Below are 17997 nucleotides of genomic sequence, written 5' to 3' on the forward strand. Positions count from 1 at the left end.
ATATCGCGCCACACCCCTACCCCTTAATTCCCTGGTTGAACTTGATGGACATATGTCTTTTTTCGACCGTACTAACTATGTAACTATGTAACATAACATGGGGGGGGGGGGGGGTCTCCTGGCTGTTCACACAGGTGTGTCATTGCTGTACATTGACCATGCATTGCTTCTGTGGTATTGCAAAGGCAAAGACAAATGCTTCCAGCCATCCATTGCACTAATGGATTGGTCATCAGCTGACTGTCTATGTCCCGCATCAATATAGACCAAAGTACAGAGGGTTAGGCTATGCTATTGTGCACCTACCTGATGCATCAGAAGGTGCGAGGCCCTTGCTAAATTCTGTGCACAGACTTTGAGATCTATGCTTTAGACTGTATCTAAACCTGCTCCAACATGGACTGACATTCTGGCCTACTTTCAGCCGATGCGACTTGTCTGTCGCTGAACAGTCGCTTTTTATGTATTCAGCACCTATGTATAATGTTGTAAAAATGCTCTAGAAGCTAAAGTCGCAGAAATGTCACACATATTTGGCCTGCAACTTTCTGTGCGACAAATTCAGACAGGAAAAATCAGTATAAATCCTTAGAAAATTATCCCCCAGTGTCTCCATCTGCTGGCGGTATTGAATAAGCATTGCTGCACTGATGGGGTATGCATTAGACGAAAAAAAAGAAGAAAAAGAAGAATAATACGCCCAGAAAAGAGGCGAAAAGGAGAAAAACGTAAAAAAACGTGAAAAAAAAGTAAGAGGAAGAGAAGGGAAAAAAAGGTGGAAATGGGTTTAAAAGTGATTTCGGCGGAGAAATATATATATATATATATATATATATATATATATATATATATACGCGCACACACACACATATATATAAACGTATTCTCCGTTGAGATATTGCAGCCGCTGCTGTGTCCAGGCCCAGGAGCCTTAGCACTGTGCTGTGATGTCACTCAATACCACTGACATCACTAGGTGTAAACAACATCTCTCCTTTGCTGTGTATGTGACTATGGAGCTGTTTGGTGATGTCGTCTATTATGGCCTTCATAGAAGCAACAGGAGATTGTTGCATCCATCTAGAACCCTCAGAACTACAGTGCTATGATGTCACTCACTTCCACAGGCCTTGCAGAGTGTAAACAACAACAACCCAGCTTTGTTGTGTATGTAACCATAGGGATTTGTGATGTCACCTAGAACCTTCACAGCAGCGACAGCTTTATGAGGAGCATCAGCACTGCTCTGCCTGAGCAGAACCATCACCGCCATAGGTTGTCAAATAACCCGGGTTTAACCCACACAGGTAAGTCCAATGGGGTGCAGGCATGTCCTCTATGCTTACAGCTTCCCGTGGGTGTTGGTTTGATACCGTTTGGGGACAGCCAAGGAGGCATCTGCAGGCAACAAAGGTAGGTGTGTGCTTGTGTGTGTGTTTCCTATGCAGATCCTAAGCCCAGTGTCACATGCAAGTAGGAGGAGTAAGAAGGGTTCCTGGCAAATCCGGGTTATGGATTGCATTTAAAAAGGCCCCGTGGGAGTGCAATGGGCCCCTGTCTTGCTGCTTAGCAATAATGGTATGGGTTTAGGTTCTGCTGTGTGTACTGGTGGTTGACTGCCCCCCAGCCCAGAGTGTGCATGGAAAATTGTCTGGAAGCCTCCCTGACAGCAAGCAGTGATAGTGCCCATGAAGGGGACCTTGTTGGGCCCGCCCCTTTCACGGTTATCGCTTCTCGGCCTTTTGGCTAAGATCAAGTGTAGTATCTGTTCTTATCAGTTTAATATCTGATACGTCCCCTATCTGGGGACCATATATTAAATGGATTTTTGAGAACGGGGGCCGATTTCGAAGCTTGCTTCCGTCGCCCTATGCATTGACCCGATATGGCAGTATCTTCGGGTACAGTGCACCACCCCCTTACAGGGTTAAAAAGAAAGATTCCTACTTTCATTGCTACCTGCTTGCTGGCTAGCCAGCTAGCCAGCCCTGTGGGCCTTGCTGCTGCTGCTGCTGCAGCCAAAAAACAAAAGGTGGTGCTGCTGCTGCTTCTGCTTCTGCTTGTGTCTGGCCGCTGTTGGAGCGTCCAGGCACAGGACTTCTGCTGCTGCTGACTAAATGGCCTCCTTAATTGGATCATTTGAGTAGCCAGCACACCTGTGCAGGTAGGGCATGACATGATAGGCAGCTGCCTTGATAGCGGGTGGGTGCTGAATGTTCCTAATTGACAAAATAAGATTAATGCTTATGAAGAAATATAAAATCTCATCCCTTCCCCAATATCGCGCCACACCCCTACCCCTTAATTCCCTGGTTGAACTTGATGGACATATGTCTTTTTTCGACCGTACTAACTATGTAACTATGTAACATAACATGGGGGGGGGGGTCTCCTGGCTGTTCACACAGGTGTGTCATTGCTGTACATTGACCATGCATTGCTTCTGTGGTATTGCAAAGGCAAAGACAAATGCTTCCAGCCATCCATTGCACTAATGGATTGGTCATCAGCTGGCTGTCTATGTCCCGCATCAATATAGACCAAAGTACAGAGGGTTAGGCTATGCTATTGTGCACCTACCTGATGCATCAGAAGGTGCGAGGCCCTTGCTAAATTCTGTGCACAGACTTTGAGATCTATGCTTTAGACTGTATCTAAACCTGCTCCAACATGGACTGACATTCTGGCCTACTTTCAGCCGATGCGACTTGTCTGTCGCTGAACAGTCGCTTTTTATGTATTCAGCACCTATGTATAATGTTGTAAAAATGCTCTAGAAGCTAAAGTCGCAGAAATGTCACACATATTTGGCCTGCAACTTTCTGTGCGACAAATTCAGACAGGAAAAATCAGTATAAATCCTTAGAAAATTATCCCCCAGTGTCTCCATCTGCTGGCGGTATTGAATAAGCATTGCTGCACTGATGGGGTATGCATTAGACGAAAAAAAAGAAGAAAAAGAAGAATAATACGCCCAGAAAAGAGGCGAAAAGGAGAAAAACGTAAAAAAACGTGAAAAAAAAGTAAGAGGAAGAGAAGGGAAAAAAAGGTGGAAATGGGTTTAAAAGTGATTTCGGCGGAGAAATATATATATATATATATATATATATATATATATATATATATACGCGCACACACACACATATATATAAACGTATTCTCCGTTGAGATATTGCAGCCGCTGCTGTGTCCAGGCCCAGGAGCCTTAGCACTGTGCTGTGATGTCACTCAATACCACTGACATCACTAGGTGTAAACAACATCTCTCCTTTGCTGTGTATGTGACTATGGAGCTGTTTGGTGATGTCGTCTATTATGGCCTTCATAGAAGCAACAGGAGATTGTTGCATCCATCTAGAACCCTCAGAACTACAGTGCTATGATGTCACTCACTTCCACAGGCCTTGCAGAGTGTAAACAACAACAACCCAGCTTTGTTGTGTATGTAACCATAGGGATTTGTGATGTCACCTAGAACCTTCACAGCAGCGACAGCTTTATGAGGAGCATCAGCACTGCTCTGCCTGAGCAGAACCATCACCGCCATAGGTTGTCAAATAACCCGGGTTTAACCCACACAGGTAAGTCCAATGGGGTGCAGGCATGTCCTCTATGCTTACAGCTTCCCGTGGGTGTTGGTTTGATACCGTTTGGGGACAGCCAAGGAGGCATCTGCAGGCAACAAAGGTAGGTGTGTGCTTGTGTGTGTGTTTCCTATGCAGATCCTAAGCCCAGTGTCACATGCAAGTAGGAGGAGTAAGAAGGGTTCCTGGCAAATCCGGGTTATGGATTGCATTTAAAAAGGCCCCGTGGGAGTGCAATGGGCCCCTGTCTTGCTGCTTAGCAATAATGGTATGGGTTTAGGTTCTGCTGTGTGTACTGGTGGTTGACTGCCCCCCAGCCCAGAGTGTGCATGGAAAATTGTCTGGCAGCCTCCCTGACAGCAAGCAGTGATAGTGCCCATGAAGGGGACCTTGTTGGGCCCGCCCCTTTCACGGTTATCGCTTCTCGGCCTTTTGGCTAAGATCAAGTGTAGTATCTGTTCTTATCAGTTTAATATCTGATACGTCCCCTATCTGGGGACCATATATTAAATGGATTTTTGAGAACGGGGGCCGATTTCGAAGCTTGCTTCCGTCGCCCTATGCATTGACCCGATATGGCAGTATCTTCGGGTACAGTGCACCACCCCCTTACAGGGTTAAAAAGAAAGATTCCTACTTTCATTGCTACCTGCTTGCTGGCTAGCCAGCTAGCCAGCCCTGTGGGCCTTGCTGCTGCTGCAGCCAAAAAACAAAAGGTGGTGCTGCTGCTGCTTCTGCTTCTGCTTGTGTCTGGCCGCTGTTGGAGCGTCCAGGCACAGGACTTCTGCTGCTGCTGACTAAATGGCCTCCTTAATTGGATCATTTGAGTAGCCAGCACACCTGTGCAGGTAGGGCATGACATGATAGGCAGCTGCCTTGATAGCGGGTGGGTGCTGAATGTTCCTAATTGACAAAATAAGATTAATGCTTATGAAGAAATATAAAATCTCATCCCTTCCCCAATATCGCGGCACACCCCTACCCCTTAATTCCCTGGTTGAACTTGATGGACATATGTCTTTTTTCGACCGTACTAACTATGTAACTATGTAACATAACATGGGGGGGGGGGGTCTCCTGGCTGTTCACACAGGTGTGTCATTGCTGTACATTGACCATGCATTGCTTCTGTGGTATTGCAAAGGCAAAGACAAATGCTTCCAGCCATCCATTGCACTAATGGATTGGTCATCAGCTGGCTGTCTATGTCCCGCATCAATATAGACCAAAGTACAGAGGGTTAGGCTATGCTATTGTGCACCTACCTGATGCATCAGAAGGTGCGAGGCCCTTGCTAAATTCTGTGCACAGACTTTGAGATCTATGCTTTAGACTGTATCTAAACCTGCTCCAACATGGACTGACATTCTGGCCTACTTTCAGCCGATGCGACTTGTCTGTCGCTGAACAGTCGCTTTTTATGTATTCAGCACCTATGTATAATGTTGTAAAAATGCTCTAGAAGCTAAAGTCGCAGAAATGTCACACATATTTGGCCTGCAACTTTCTGTGCGACAAATTCAGACAGGAAAAATCAGTATAAATCCTTAGAAAATTATCCCCCAGTGTCTCCATCTGCTGGCGGTATTGAATAAGCATTGCTGCACTGATGGGGTATGCATTAGACGAAAAAAAAGAAGAAAAAGAAGAATAATACGCCCAGAAAAGAGGCGAAAAGGAGAAAAATGTAAAAAAACGTGAAAAAAAAGTAAGAGGAAGAGAAGGGAAAAAAAGGTGGAAATGGGTTTAAAAGTGATTTCGGCGGAGAATATATATATATATATATATATATATATATATATATATATATATATATATATATACGCGCACACACACACATATATATAAACGTATTCTCCGTTGAGATATTGCAGCCGCTGCTGTGTCCAGGCCCAGGAGCCTTAGCACTGTGCTGTGATGTCACTCAATACCACTGACATCACTAGGTGTAAACAACATCTCTCCTTTGCTGTGTATGTGACTATGGAGCTGTTTGGTGATGTCGTCTATTATGGCCTTCATAGAAGCAACAGGAGATTGTTGCATCCATCTAGAACCCTCAGAACTACAGTGCTATGATGTCACTCACTTCCACAGGCCTTGCAGAGTGTAAACAACAACAACCCAGCTTTGTTGTGTATGTAACCATAGGGATTTGTGATGTCACCTAGAACCTTCACAGCAGCGACAGCTTTATGAGGAGCATCAGCACTGCTCTGCCTGAGCAGAACCATCACCGCCATAGGTTGTCAAATAACCCGGGTTTAACCCACACAGGTAAGTCCAATGGGGTGCAGGCATGTCCTCTATGCTTACAGCTTCCCGTGGGTGTTGGTTTGATACCGTTTGGGGACAGCCAAGGAGGCATCTGCAGGCAACAAAGGTAGGTGTGTGCTTGTGTGTGTGTTTCCTATGCAGATCCTAAGCCCAGTGTCACATGCAAGTAGGAGGAGTAAGAAGGGTTCCTGGCAAATCCGGGTTATGGATTGCATTTAAAAAGGCCCCGTGGGAGTGCAATGGGCCCCTGTCTTGCTGCTTAGCAATAATGGTATGGGTTTAGGTTCTGCTGTGTGTACTGGTGGTTGACTGCCCCCCAGCCCAGAGTGTGCATGGAAAATTGTCTGGCAGCCTCCCTGACAGCAAGCAGTGATAGTGCCCATGAAGGGGACCTTGTTGGGCCCGCCCCTTTCACGGTTATCGCTTCTCGGCCTTTTGGCTAAGATCAAGTGTAGTATCTGTTCTTATCAGTTTAATATCTGATACGTCCCCTATCTGGGGACCATATATTAAATGGATTTTTGAGAACGGGGGCCGATTTCGAAGCTTGCTTCCGTCGCCCTATGCATTGACCCGATATGGCAGTATCTTCGGGTACAGTGCACCACCCCCTTACAGGGTTAAAAAGAAAGATTCCTACTTTCATTGCTACCTGCTTGCTGGCTAGCCAGCTAGCCAGCCCTGTGGGCCTTGCTGCTGCTGCTGCTGCAGCCAAAAAACAAAAGGTGGTGCTGCTGCTGCTTCTGCTTCTGCTTGTGTCTGGCCGCTGTTGGAGCGTCCAGGCACAGGACTTCTGCTGCTGCTGACTAAATGGCCTCCTTAATTGGATCATTTGAGTAGCCAGCACACCTGTGCAGGTAGGGCATGACATGATAGGCAGCTGCCTTGATAGCGGGTGGGTGCTGAATGTTCCTAATTGACAAAATAAGATTAATGCTTATGAAGAAATATAAAATCTCATCCCTTCCCCAATATCGCGCCACACCCCTACCCCTTAATTCCCTGGTTGAACTTGATGGACATATGTCTTTTTTCGACCGTACTAACTATGTAACTATGTAACATAACATGGGGGGGGGGGGGGTCTCCTGGCTGTTCACACAGGTGTGTCATTGCTGTACATTGACCATGCATTGCTTCTGTGGTATTGCAAAGGCAAAGACAAATGCTTCCAGCCATCCATTGCACTAATGGATTGGTCATCAGCTGGCTGTCTATGTCCCGCATCAATATAGACCAAAGTACAGAGGGTTAGGCTATGCTATTGTGCACCTACCTGATGCATCAGAAGGTGCGAGGCCCTTGCTAAATTCTGTGCACAGACTTTGAGATCTATGCTTTAGACTGTATCTAAACCTGCTCCAACATGGACTGACATTCTGGCCTACTTTCAGCCGATGCGACTTGTCTGTCGCTGAACAGTCGCTTTTTATGTATTCAGCACCTATGTATAATGTTGTAAAAATGCTCTAGAAGCTAAAGTCGCAGAAATGTCACACATATTTGGCCTGCAACTTTCTGTGCGACAAATTCAGACAGGAAAAATCAGTATAAATCCTTAGAAAATTATCCCCCAGTGTCTCCATCTGCTGGCGGTATTGAATAAGCATTGCTGCACTGATGGGGTATGCATTAGACGAAAAAAAAGAAGAAAAAGAAGAATAATACGCCCAGAAAAGAGGCGAAAAGGAGAAAAACGTAAAAAAACGTGAAAAAAAAGTAAGAGGAAGAGAAGGGAAAAAAAGGTGGAAATGGGTTTAAAAGTGATTTCGGCGGAGAAATATATATATATATATATATATATATATATATATATATATATACGCGCACACACACACATATATATAAACGTATTCTCCGTTGAGATATTGCAGCCGCTGCTGTGTCCAGGCCCAGGAGCCTTAGCACTGTGCTGTGATGTCACTCAATACCACTGACATCACTAGGTGTAAACAACATCTCTCCTTTGCTGTGTATGTGACTATGGAGCTGTTTGGTGATGTCGTCTATTATGGCCTTCATAGAAGCAACAGGAGATTGTTGCATCCATCTAGAACCCTCAGAACTACAGTGCTATGATGTCACTCACTTCCACAGGCCTTGCAGAGTGTAAACAACAACAACCCAGCTTTGTTGTGTATGTAACCATAGGGATTTGTGATGTCACCTAGAACCTTCACAGCAGCGACAGCTTTATGAGGAGCATCAGCACTGCTCTGCCTGAGCAGAACCATCACCGCCATAGGTTGTCAAATAACCCGGGTTTAACCCACACAGGTAAGTCCAATGGGGTGCAGGCATGTCCTCTATGCTTACAGCTTCCCGTGGGTGTTGGTTTGATACCGTTTGGGGACAGCCAAGGAGGCATCTGCAGGCAACAAAGGTAGGTGTGTGCTTGTGTGTGTGTTTCCTATGCAGATCCTAAGCCCAGTGTCACATGCAAGTAGGAGGAGTAAGAAGGGTTCCTGGCAAATCCGGGTTATGGATTGCATTTAAAAAGGCCCCGTGGGAGTGCAATGGGCCCCTGTCTTGCTGCTTAGCAATAATGGTATGGGTTTAGGTTCTGCTGTGTGTACTGGTGGTTGACTGCCCCCCAGCCCAGAGTGTGCATGGAAAATTGTCTGGCAGCCTCCCTGACAGCAAGCAGTGATAGTGCCCATGAAGGGGACCTTGTTGGGCCCGCCCCTTTCACGGTTATCGCTTCTCGGCCTTTTGGCTAAGATCAAGTGTAGTATCTGTTCTTATCAGTTTAATATCTGATACGTCCCCTATCTGGGGACCATATATTAAATGGATTTTTGAGAACGGGGGCCGATTTCGAAGCTTGCTTCCGTCGCCCTATGCATTGACCCGATATGGCAGTATCTTCGGGTACAGTGCACCACCCCCTTACAGGGTTAAAAAGAAAGATTCCTACTTTCATTGCTACCTGCTTGCTGGCTAGCCAGCTAGCCAGCCCTGTGGGCCTTGCTGCTGCTGCTGCTGCAGCCAAAAAACAAAAGGTGGTGCTGCTGCTGCTTCTGCTTCTGCTTGTGTCTGGCCGCTGTTGGAGCGTCCAGGCACAGGACTTCTGCTGCTGCTGACTAAATGGCCTCCTTAATTGGATCATTTGAGTAGCCAGCACACCTGTGCAGGTAGGGCATGACATGATAGGCAGCTGCCTTGATAGCGGGTGGGTGCTGAATGTTCCTAATTGACAAAATAAGATTAATGCTTATGAAGAAATATAAAATCTCATCCCTTCCCCAATATCGCGCCACACCCCTACCCCTTAATTCCCTGGTTGAACTTGATGGACATATGTCTTTTTTCGACCGTACTAACTATGTAACTATGTAACATAACATGGGGGGGGGGGGTCTCCTGGCTGTTCACACAGGTGTGTCATTGCTGTACATTGACCATGCATTGCTTCTGTGGTATTGCAAAGGCAAAGACAAATGCTTCCAGCCATCCATTGCACTAATGGATTGGTCATCAGCTGGCTGTCTATGTCCCTCAATATAGACCAAAGTACAGAGGGTTAGGCTATGCTATTGTGCACCTACCTGATGCATCAGAAGGTGCGAGGCCCTTGCTAAATTCTGTGCACAGACTTTGAGATCTATGCTTTAGACTGTATCTAAACCTGCTCCAACATGGACTGACATTCTGGCCTACTTTCAGCCGATGCGACTTGTCTGTCGCTGAACAGTCGCTTTTTATGTATTCAGCACCTATGTATAATGTTGTAAAAATGCTCTAGAAGCTAAAGTCGCAGAAATGTCACACATATTTGGCCTGCAACTTTCTGTGCGACAAATTCAGACAGGAAAAATCAGTATAAATCCTTAGAAAATTATCCCCCAGTGTCTCCATCTGCTGGCGGTATTGAATAAGCATTGCTGCACTGATGGGGTATGCATTAGACGAAAAAAAAGAAGAAAAAGAAGAATAATACGCCCAGAAAAGAGGCGAAAAGGAGAAAAACGTAAAAAAACGTGAAAAAAAAGTAAGAGGAAGAGAAGGGAAAAAAAGGTGGAAATGGGTTTAAAAGTGATTTCGGCGGAGAAATATATATATATATATATATATATATATATATATATATACGCGCACACACACACATATATATAAACGTATTCTCCGTTGAGATATTGCAGCCGCTGCTGTGTCCAGGCCCAGGAGCCTTAGCACTGTGCTGTGATGTCACTCAATACCACTGACATCACTAGGTGTAAACAACATCTCTCCTTTGCTGTGTATGTGACTATGGAGCTGTTTGGTGATGTCGTCTATTATGGCCTTCATAGAAGCAACAGGAGATTGTTGCATCCATCTAGAACCCTCAGAACTACAGTGCTATGATGTCACTCACTTCCACAGGCCTTGCAGAGTGTAAACAACAACAACCCAGCTTTGTTGTGTATGTAACCATAGGGATTTGTGATGTCACCTAGAACCTTCACAGCAGCGACAGCTTTATGAGGAGCATCAGCACTGCTCTGCCTGAGCAGAACCATCACCGCCATAGGTTGTCAAATAACCCGGGTTTAACCCACACAGGTAAGTCCAATGGGGTGCAGGCATGTCCTCTATGCTTACAGCTTCCCGTGGGTGTTGGTTTGATACCGTTTGGGGACAGCCAAGGAGGCATCTGCAGGCAACAAAGGTAGGTGTGTGCTTGTGTGTGTGTTTCCTATGCAGATCCTAAGCCCAGTGTCACATGCAAGTAGGAGGAGTAAGAAGGGTTCCTGGCAAATCCGGGTTATGGATTGCATTTAAAAAGGCCCCGTGGGAGTGCAATGGGCCCCTGTCTTGCTGCTTAGCAATAATGGTATGGGTTTAGGTTCTGCTGTGTGTACTGGTGGTTGACTGCCCCCCAGCCCAGAGTGTGCATGGAAAATTGTCTGGCAGCCTCCCTGACAGCAAGCAGTGATAGTGCCCATGAAGGGGACCTTGTTGGGCCCGCCCCTTTCACGGTTATCGCTTCTCGGCCTTTTGGCTAAGATCAAGTGTAGTATCTGTTCTTATCAGTTTAATATCTGATACGTCCCCTATCTGGGGACCATATATTAAATGGATTTTTGAGAACGGGGGCCGATTTCGAAGCTTGCTTCCGTCGCCCTATGCATTGACCCGATATGGCAGTATCTTCGGGTACAGTGCACCACCCCCTTACAGGGTTAAAAAGAAAGATTCCTACTTTCATTGCTACCTGCTTGCTGGCTAGCCAGCTAGCCAGCCCTGTGGGCCTTGCTGCTGCTGCTGCTGCAGCCAAAAAACAAAAGGTGGTGCTGCTGCTGCTTCTGCTTCTGCTTGTGTCTGGCCGCTGTTGGAGCGTCCAGGCACAGGACTTCTGCTGCTGCTGACTAAATGGCCTCCTTAATTGGATCATTTGAGTAGCCAGCACACCTGTGCAGGTAGGGCATGACATGATAGGCAGCTGCCTTGATAGCGGGTGGGTGCTGAATGTTCCTAATTGACAAAATAAGATTAATGCTTATGAAGAAATATAAAATCTCATCCCTTCCCCAATATCGCGCCACACCCCTACCCCTTAATTCCCTGGTTGAACTTGATGGACATATGTCTTTTTTCGACCGTACTAACTATGTAACTATGTAACATAACATGGGGGGGGGGGGTCTCCTGGCTGTTCACACAGGTGTGTCATTGCTGTACATTGACCATGCATTGCTTCTGTGGTATTGCAAAGGCAAAGACAAATGCTTCCAGCCATCCATTGCACTAATGGATTGGTCATCAGCTGGCTGTCTATGTCCCGCATCAATATAGACCAAAGTACAGAGGGTTAGGCTATGCTATTGTGCACCTACCTGATGCATCAGAAGGTGCGAGGCCCTTGCTAAATTCTGTGCACAGACTTTGAGATCTATGCTTTAGACTGTATCTAAACCTGCTCCAACATGGACTGACATTCTGGCCTACTTTCAGCCGATGCGACTTGTCTGTCGCTGAACAGTCGCTTTTTATGTATTCAGCACCTATGTATAATGTTGTAAAAATGCTCTAGAAGCTAAAGTCGCAGAAATGTCACACATATTTGGCCTGCAACTTTCTGTGCGACAAATTCAGACAGGAAAAATCAGTATAAATCCTTAGAAAATTATCCCCCAGTGTCTCCATCTGCTGGCGGTATTGAATAAGCATTGCTGCACTGATGGGGTATGCATTAGACGAAAAAAAAGAAGAAAAAGAAGAATAATACGCCCAGAAAAGAGGCGAAAAGGAGAAAAACGTAAAAAAACGTGAAAAAAAAGTAAGAGGAAGAGAAGGGAAAAAAAGGTGGAAATGGGTTTAAAAGTGATTTCGGCGGAGATATATATATATATATATATATATATATATATATATATATATATACGCGCACACACACACATATATATAAACGTATTCTCCGTTGAGATATTGCAGCCGCTGCTGTGTCCAGGCCCAGGAGCCTTAGCACTGTGCTGTGATGTCACTCAATACCACTGACATCACTAGGTGTAAACAACATCTCTCCTTTGCTGTGTATGTGACTATGGAGCTGTTTGGTGATGTCGTCTATTATGGCCTTCATAGAAGCAACAGGAGATTGTTGCATCCATCTAGAACCCTCAGAACTACAGTGCTATGATGTCACTCACTTCCACAGGCCTTGCAGAGTGTAAACAACAACAACCCAGCTTTGTTGTGTATGTAACCATAGGGATTTGTGATGTCACCTAGAACCTTCACAGCAGCGACAGCTTTATGAGGAGCATCAGCACTGCTCTGCCTGAGCAGAACCATCACCGCCATAGGTTGTCAAATAACCCGGGTTTAACCCACACAGGTAAGTCCAATGGGGTGCAGGCATGTCCTCTATGCTTACAGCTTCCCGTGGGTGTTGGTTTGATACCGTTTGGGGACAGCCAAGGAGGCATCTGCAGGCAACAAAGGTAGGTGTGTGCTTGTGTGTGTGTTTCCTATGCAGATCCTAAGCCCAGTGTCACATGCAAGTAGGAGGAGTAAGAAGGGTTCCTGGCAAATCCGGGTTATGGATTGCATTTAAAAAGGCCCCGTGGGAGTGCAATGGGCCCCTGTCTTGCTGCTTAGCAATAATGGTATGGGTTTAGGTTCTGCTGTGTGTACTGGTGGTTGACTGCCCCCCAGCCCAGAGTGTGCATGGAAAATTGTCTGGCAGCCTCCCTGACAGCAAGCAGTGATAGTGCCCATGAAGGGGACCTTGTTGGGCCCGCCCCTTTCACGGTTATCGCTTCTCGGCCTTTTGGCTAAGATCAAGTGTAGTATCTGTTCTTATCAGTTTAATATCTGATACGTCCCCTATCTGGGGACCATATATTAAATGGATTTTTGAGAACGGGGGCCGATTTCGAAGCTTGCTTCCGTCGCCCTATGCATTGACCCGATATGGCAGTATCTTCGGGTACAGTGCACCACCCCCTTACAGGGTTAAAAAGAAAGATTCCTACTTTCATTGCTACCTGCTTGCTGGCTAGCCAGCTAGCCAGCCCTGTGGGCCTTGCTGCTGCTGCTGCTGCAGCCAAAAAACAAAAGGTGGTGCTGCTGCTGCTTCTGCTTCTGCTTGTGTCTGGCCGCTGTTGGAGCGTCCAGGCACAGGACTTCTGCTGCTGCTGACTAAATGGCCTCCTTAATTGGATCATTTGAGTAGCCAGCACACCTGTGCAGGTAGGGCATGACATGATAGGCAGCTGCCTTGATAGCGGGTGGGTGCTGAATGTTCCTAATTGACAAAATAAGATTAATGCTTATGAAGAAATATAAAATCTCATCCCTTCCCCAATATCGCGCCACACCCCTACCCCTTAATTCCCTGGTTGAACTTGATGGACATATGTCTTTTTTCGACCGTACTAACTATGTAACTATGTAACATAACATGGGGGGGGGGGGGTCTCCTGGCTGTTCACACAGGTGTGTCATTGCTGTACATTGACCATGCATTGCTTCTGTGGTATTGCAAAGGCAAAGACAAATGCTTCCAGCCATCCATTGCACTAATGGATTGGTCATCAGCTGGCTGTCTATGTCCCGCATCAATATAGACCAAAGTACAGAGGGTTAGGCTATGCTATTGTGCACCTACCTGATGCATCAGAAGGTGCGAGGCCCTTGCTAAATTCTGTGCACAGACTTTGAGATCTATGCTTTAGACTGTATCTAAACCTGCTCCAACATGGACTGACATTCTGGCCTACTTTCAGCCGATGCGACTTGTCTGTCGCTGAACAGTCGCTTTTTATGTATTCAGCACCTATGTATAATGTTGTAAAAATGCTCTAGAAGCTAAAGTCGCAGAAATGTCACACATATTTGGCCTGCAACTTTCTGTGCGACAAATTCAGACAGGAAAAATCAGTATAAATCCTTAGAAAATTATCCCCCAGTGTCTCCATCTGCTGGCGGTATTGAATAAGCATTGCTGCACTGATGGGGTATGCATTAGACGAAAAAAAGAAGAAAAAGAAGAATAATACGCCCAGAAAAGAGGCGAAAAGGAGAAAAACGTAAAAAAACGTGAAAAAAAAGTAAGAGGAAGAGAAGGGAAAAAAAGGTGGAAATGGGTTTAAAAGTGATTTCGGCGGAGAAATATATATATATATATATATATATATATATATATATATATGCGCACACACACACATATATATAAACGTATTCTCCGTTGAGATATTGCAGCCGCTGCTGTGTCCAGGCCCAGGAGCCTTAGCACTGTGCTGTGATGTCACTCAATACCACTGACATCACTAGGTGTAAACAACATCTCTCCTTTGCTGTGTATGTGACTATGGAGCTGTTTGGTGATGTCGTCTATTATGGCCTTCATAGAAGCAACAGGAGATTGTTGCATCCATCTAGAACCCTCAGAACTACAGTGCTATGATGTCACTCACTTCCACAGGCCTTGCAGAGTGTAAACAACAACAACCCAGCTTTGTTGTGTATGTAACCATAGGGATTTGTGATGTCACCTAGAACCTTCACAGCAGCGACAGCTTTATGAGGAGCATCAGCACTGCTCTGCCTGAGCAGAACCATCACCGCCATAGGTTGTCAAATAACCCGGGTTTAACCCACACAGGTAAGTCCAATGGGGTGCAGGCATGTCCTCTATGCTTACAGCTTCCCGTGGGTGTTGGTTTGATACCGTTTGGGGACAGCCAAGGAGGCATCTGCAGGCAACAAAGGTAGGTGTGTGCTTGTGTGTGTGTTTCCTATGCAGATCCTAAGCCCAGTGTCACATGCAAGTAGGAGGAGTAAGAAGGGTTCCTGGCAAATCCGGGTTATGGATTGCATTTAAAAAGGCCCCGTGGGAGTGCAATGGGCCCCTGTCTTGCTGCTTAGCAATAATGGTATGGGTTTAGGTTCTGCTGTGTGTACTGGTGGTTGACTGCCCCCCAGCCCAGAGTGTGCATGGAAAATTGTCTGGCAGCCTCCCTGACAGCAAGCAGTGATAGTGCCCATGAAGGGGACCTTGTTGGGCCCGCCCCTTTCACGGTTATCGCTTCTCGGCCTTTTGGCTAAGATCAAGTGTAGTATCTGTTCTTATCAGTTTAATATCTGATACGTCCCCTATCTGGGGACCATATATTAAATGGATTTTTGAGAACGGGGGCCGATTTCGAAGCTTGCTTCCGTCGCCCTATGCATTGACCCGATATGGCAGTATCTTCGGGTACAGTGCACCACCCCCTTACAGGGTTAAAAAGAAAGATTCCTACTTTCATTGCTACCTGCTTGCTGGCTAGCCAGCTAGCCAGCCCTGTGGGCCTTGCTGCTGCTGCTGCTGCAGCCAAAAAACAAAAGGTGGTGCTGCTGCTGCTTCTGCTTCTGCTTGTGTCTGGCCGCTGTTGGAGCGTCCAGGCACAGGACTTCTGCTGCTGCTGACTAAATGGCCTCCTTAATTGGATCATTTGAGTAGCCAGCACACCTGTGCAGGTAGGGCATGACATGATAGGCAGCTGCCTTGATAGCGGGTGGGTGCTGAATGTTCCTAATTGACAAAATAAGATTAATGCTTATGAAGAAATATAAAATCTCATCCCTTCCCCAATATCGCGCCACACCCCTACCCCTTAATTCCCTGGTTGAACTTGATGGACATATGTCTTTTTTCGACCGTACTAACTATGTAACTATGTAACATAACATGGGGGGGGGGGGGGGTCTCCTGGCTGTTCACACAGGTGTGTCATTGCTGTACATTGACCATGCATTGCTTCTGTGGTATTGCAAAGGCAAAGACAAATGCTTCCAGCCATCCATTGCACTAATGGATTGGTCATCAGCTGGCTGTCTATGTCCCGCATCAATATAGACCAAAGTACAGAGGGTTAGGCTATGCTATTGTGCACCTACCTGATGCATCAGAAGGTGCGAGGCCCTTGCTAAATTCTGTGCACAGACTTTGAGATCTATGCTTTAGACTGTATCTAAACCTGCTCCAACATGGACTGACATTCTGGCCTACTTTCAGCCGATGCGACTTGTCTGTCGCTGAACAGTCGCTTTTTATGTATTCAGCACCTATGTATAATGTTGTAAAAATGCTCTAGAAGCTAAAGTCGCAGAAATGTCACACATATTTGGCCTGCAACTTTCTGTGCGACAAATTCAGACAGGAAAAATCAGTATAAATCCTTAGAAAATTATCCCCCAGTGTCTCCATCTGCTGGCGGTATTGAATAAGCATTGCTGCACTGATGGGGTATGCATTAGACGAAAAAAAAGAAGAAAAAGAAGAATAATACGCCCAGAAAAGAGGCGAAAAGGAGAAAAACGTAAAAAAACGTGAAAAAAAAGTAAGAGGAAGAGAAGGGAAAAAAAGGTGGAAATGGGTTTAAAAGTGATTTCGGCGGAGAAATATATATATATATATATATATATATATATATATACGCGCACACACACACATATATATAAACGTATTCTCCGTTGAGATATTGCAGCCGCTGCTGTGTCCAGGCCCAGGAGCCTTAGCACTGTGCTGTGATGTCACTCAATACCACTGACATCACTAGGTGTAAACAACATCTCTCCTTTGCTGTGTATGTGACTATGGAGCTGTTTGGTGATGTCGTCTATTATGGCCTTCATAGAAGCAACAGGAGATTGTTGCATCCATCTAGAACCCTCAGAACTACAGTGCTATGATGTCACTCACTTCCACAGGCCTTGCAGAGTGTAAACAACAACAACCCAGCTTTGTTGTGTATGTAACCATAGGGATTTGTGATGTCACCTAGAACCTTCACAGCAGCGACAGCTTTATGAGGAGCATCAGCACTGCTCTGCCTGAGCAGAACCATCACCGCCATAGGTTGTCAAATAACCCGGGTTTAACCCACACAGGTAAGTCCAATGGGGTGCAGGCATGTCCTCTATGCTTACAGCTTCCCGTGGGTGTTGGTTTGATACCGTTTGGGGACAGCCAAGGAGGCATCTGCAGGCAACAAAGGTAGGTGTGTGCTTGTGTGTGTGTTTCCTATGCAGATCCTAAGCCCAGTGTCACATGCAAGTAGGAGGAGTAAGAAGGGTTCCTGGCAAATCCGGGTTATGGATTGCATTTAAAAAGGCCCCGTGGGAGTGCAATGGGCCCCTGTCTTGCTGCTTAGCAATAATGGTATGGGTTTAGGTTCTGCTGTGTGTACTGGTGGTTGACTGCCCCCCAGCCCAGAGTGTGCATGGAAAATTGTCTGGCAGCCTCCCTGACAGCAAGCAGTGATAGTGCCCATGAAGGGGACCTTGTTGGGCCCGCCCCTTTCACGGTTATCGCTTCTCGGCCTTTTGGCTAAGATCAAGTGTAGTAATCTGTTCTTATCAGTTTAATATCTGATACGTCCCCTATCTGGGGACCATATATTAAATGGATTTTTGAGAACGGGGGCCGATTTCGAAGCTTGCTTCCGTCGCCCTATGCATTGACCCGATATGGCAGTATCTTCGGGTACAGTGCACCACCCCCTTACAGGGTTAAAAAGAAAGATTCCTACTTTCATTGCTACCTGCTTGCTGGCTAGCCAGCTAGCCAGCCCTGTGGGCCTTGCTGCTGCTGCTGCTGCAGCCAAAAAACAAAAGGTGGTGCTGCTGCTGCTTCTGCTTCTGCTTGTGTCTGGCCGCTGTTGGA

The 17997-nt window shown here is 46.1% G+C and overlaps 8 non-coding genes across 8 annotated transcripts; all 8 read left to right on the forward strand.

Moving 5' to 3' along the window:
• Window positions 1-1726: 1726 nt before the first annotated feature.
• Window positions 1727-1917, forward strand: LOC130322413 (U2 spliceosomal RNA). The gene has a single exon (XR_008867929.1). It is a non-coding gene; the product is annotated as a U2 spliceosomal RNA (small nuclear RNA).
• Window positions 1918-4000: 2083 nt separating this feature from the next.
• LOC130322414 (U2 spliceosomal RNA) lies at window positions 4001-4191 on the forward strand. Its single transcript, XR_008867930.1, has one exon. It is a non-coding gene; the product is annotated as a U2 spliceosomal RNA (small nuclear RNA).
• Window positions 4192-6280: 2089 nt separating this feature from the next.
• On the forward strand, window positions 6281-6471 carry LOC130322415 (U2 spliceosomal RNA). Its single transcript, XR_008867931.1, has one exon. It is a non-coding gene; the product is annotated as a U2 spliceosomal RNA (small nuclear RNA).
• Window positions 6472-8557: 2086 nt separating this feature from the next.
• LOC130322416 (U2 spliceosomal RNA) lies at window positions 8558-8748 on the forward strand. Its single transcript, XR_008867932.1, has one exon. It is a non-coding gene; the product is annotated as a U2 spliceosomal RNA (small nuclear RNA).
• A 2077-nt stretch (window positions 8749-10825) lies between these two features.
• On the forward strand, window positions 10826-11016 carry LOC130322417 (U2 spliceosomal RNA). The gene has a single exon (XR_008867933.1). It is a non-coding gene; the product is annotated as a U2 spliceosomal RNA (small nuclear RNA).
• Window positions 11017-13100: 2084 nt separating this feature from the next.
• Window positions 13101-13291, forward strand: LOC130322418 (U2 spliceosomal RNA). The gene has a single exon (XR_008867934.1). It is a non-coding gene; the product is annotated as a U2 spliceosomal RNA (small nuclear RNA).
• Window positions 13292-15371: 2080 nt separating this feature from the next.
• On the forward strand, window positions 15372-15562 carry LOC130322421 (U2 spliceosomal RNA). Its single transcript, XR_008867936.1, has one exon. It is a non-coding gene; the product is annotated as a U2 spliceosomal RNA (small nuclear RNA).
• Window positions 15563-17641: 2079 nt separating this feature from the next.
• On the forward strand, window positions 17642-17833 carry LOC130322422 (U2 spliceosomal RNA). The gene has a single exon (XR_008867937.1). It is a non-coding gene; the product is annotated as a U2 spliceosomal RNA (small nuclear RNA).
• The last annotated feature ends 164 nt before the right edge of the window (window positions 17834-17997 follow it).

This window comes from Hyla sarda, unplaced genomic scaffold (genome assembly GCF_029499605.1).
Source record: "Hyla sarda isolate aHylSar1 unplaced genomic scaffold, aHylSar1.hap1 scaffold_2333, whole genome shotgun sequence".
In the NCBI taxonomy this organism is placed as follows: Eukaryota; Metazoa; Chordata; class Amphibia; order Anura; family Hylidae; genus Hyla; species Hyla sarda.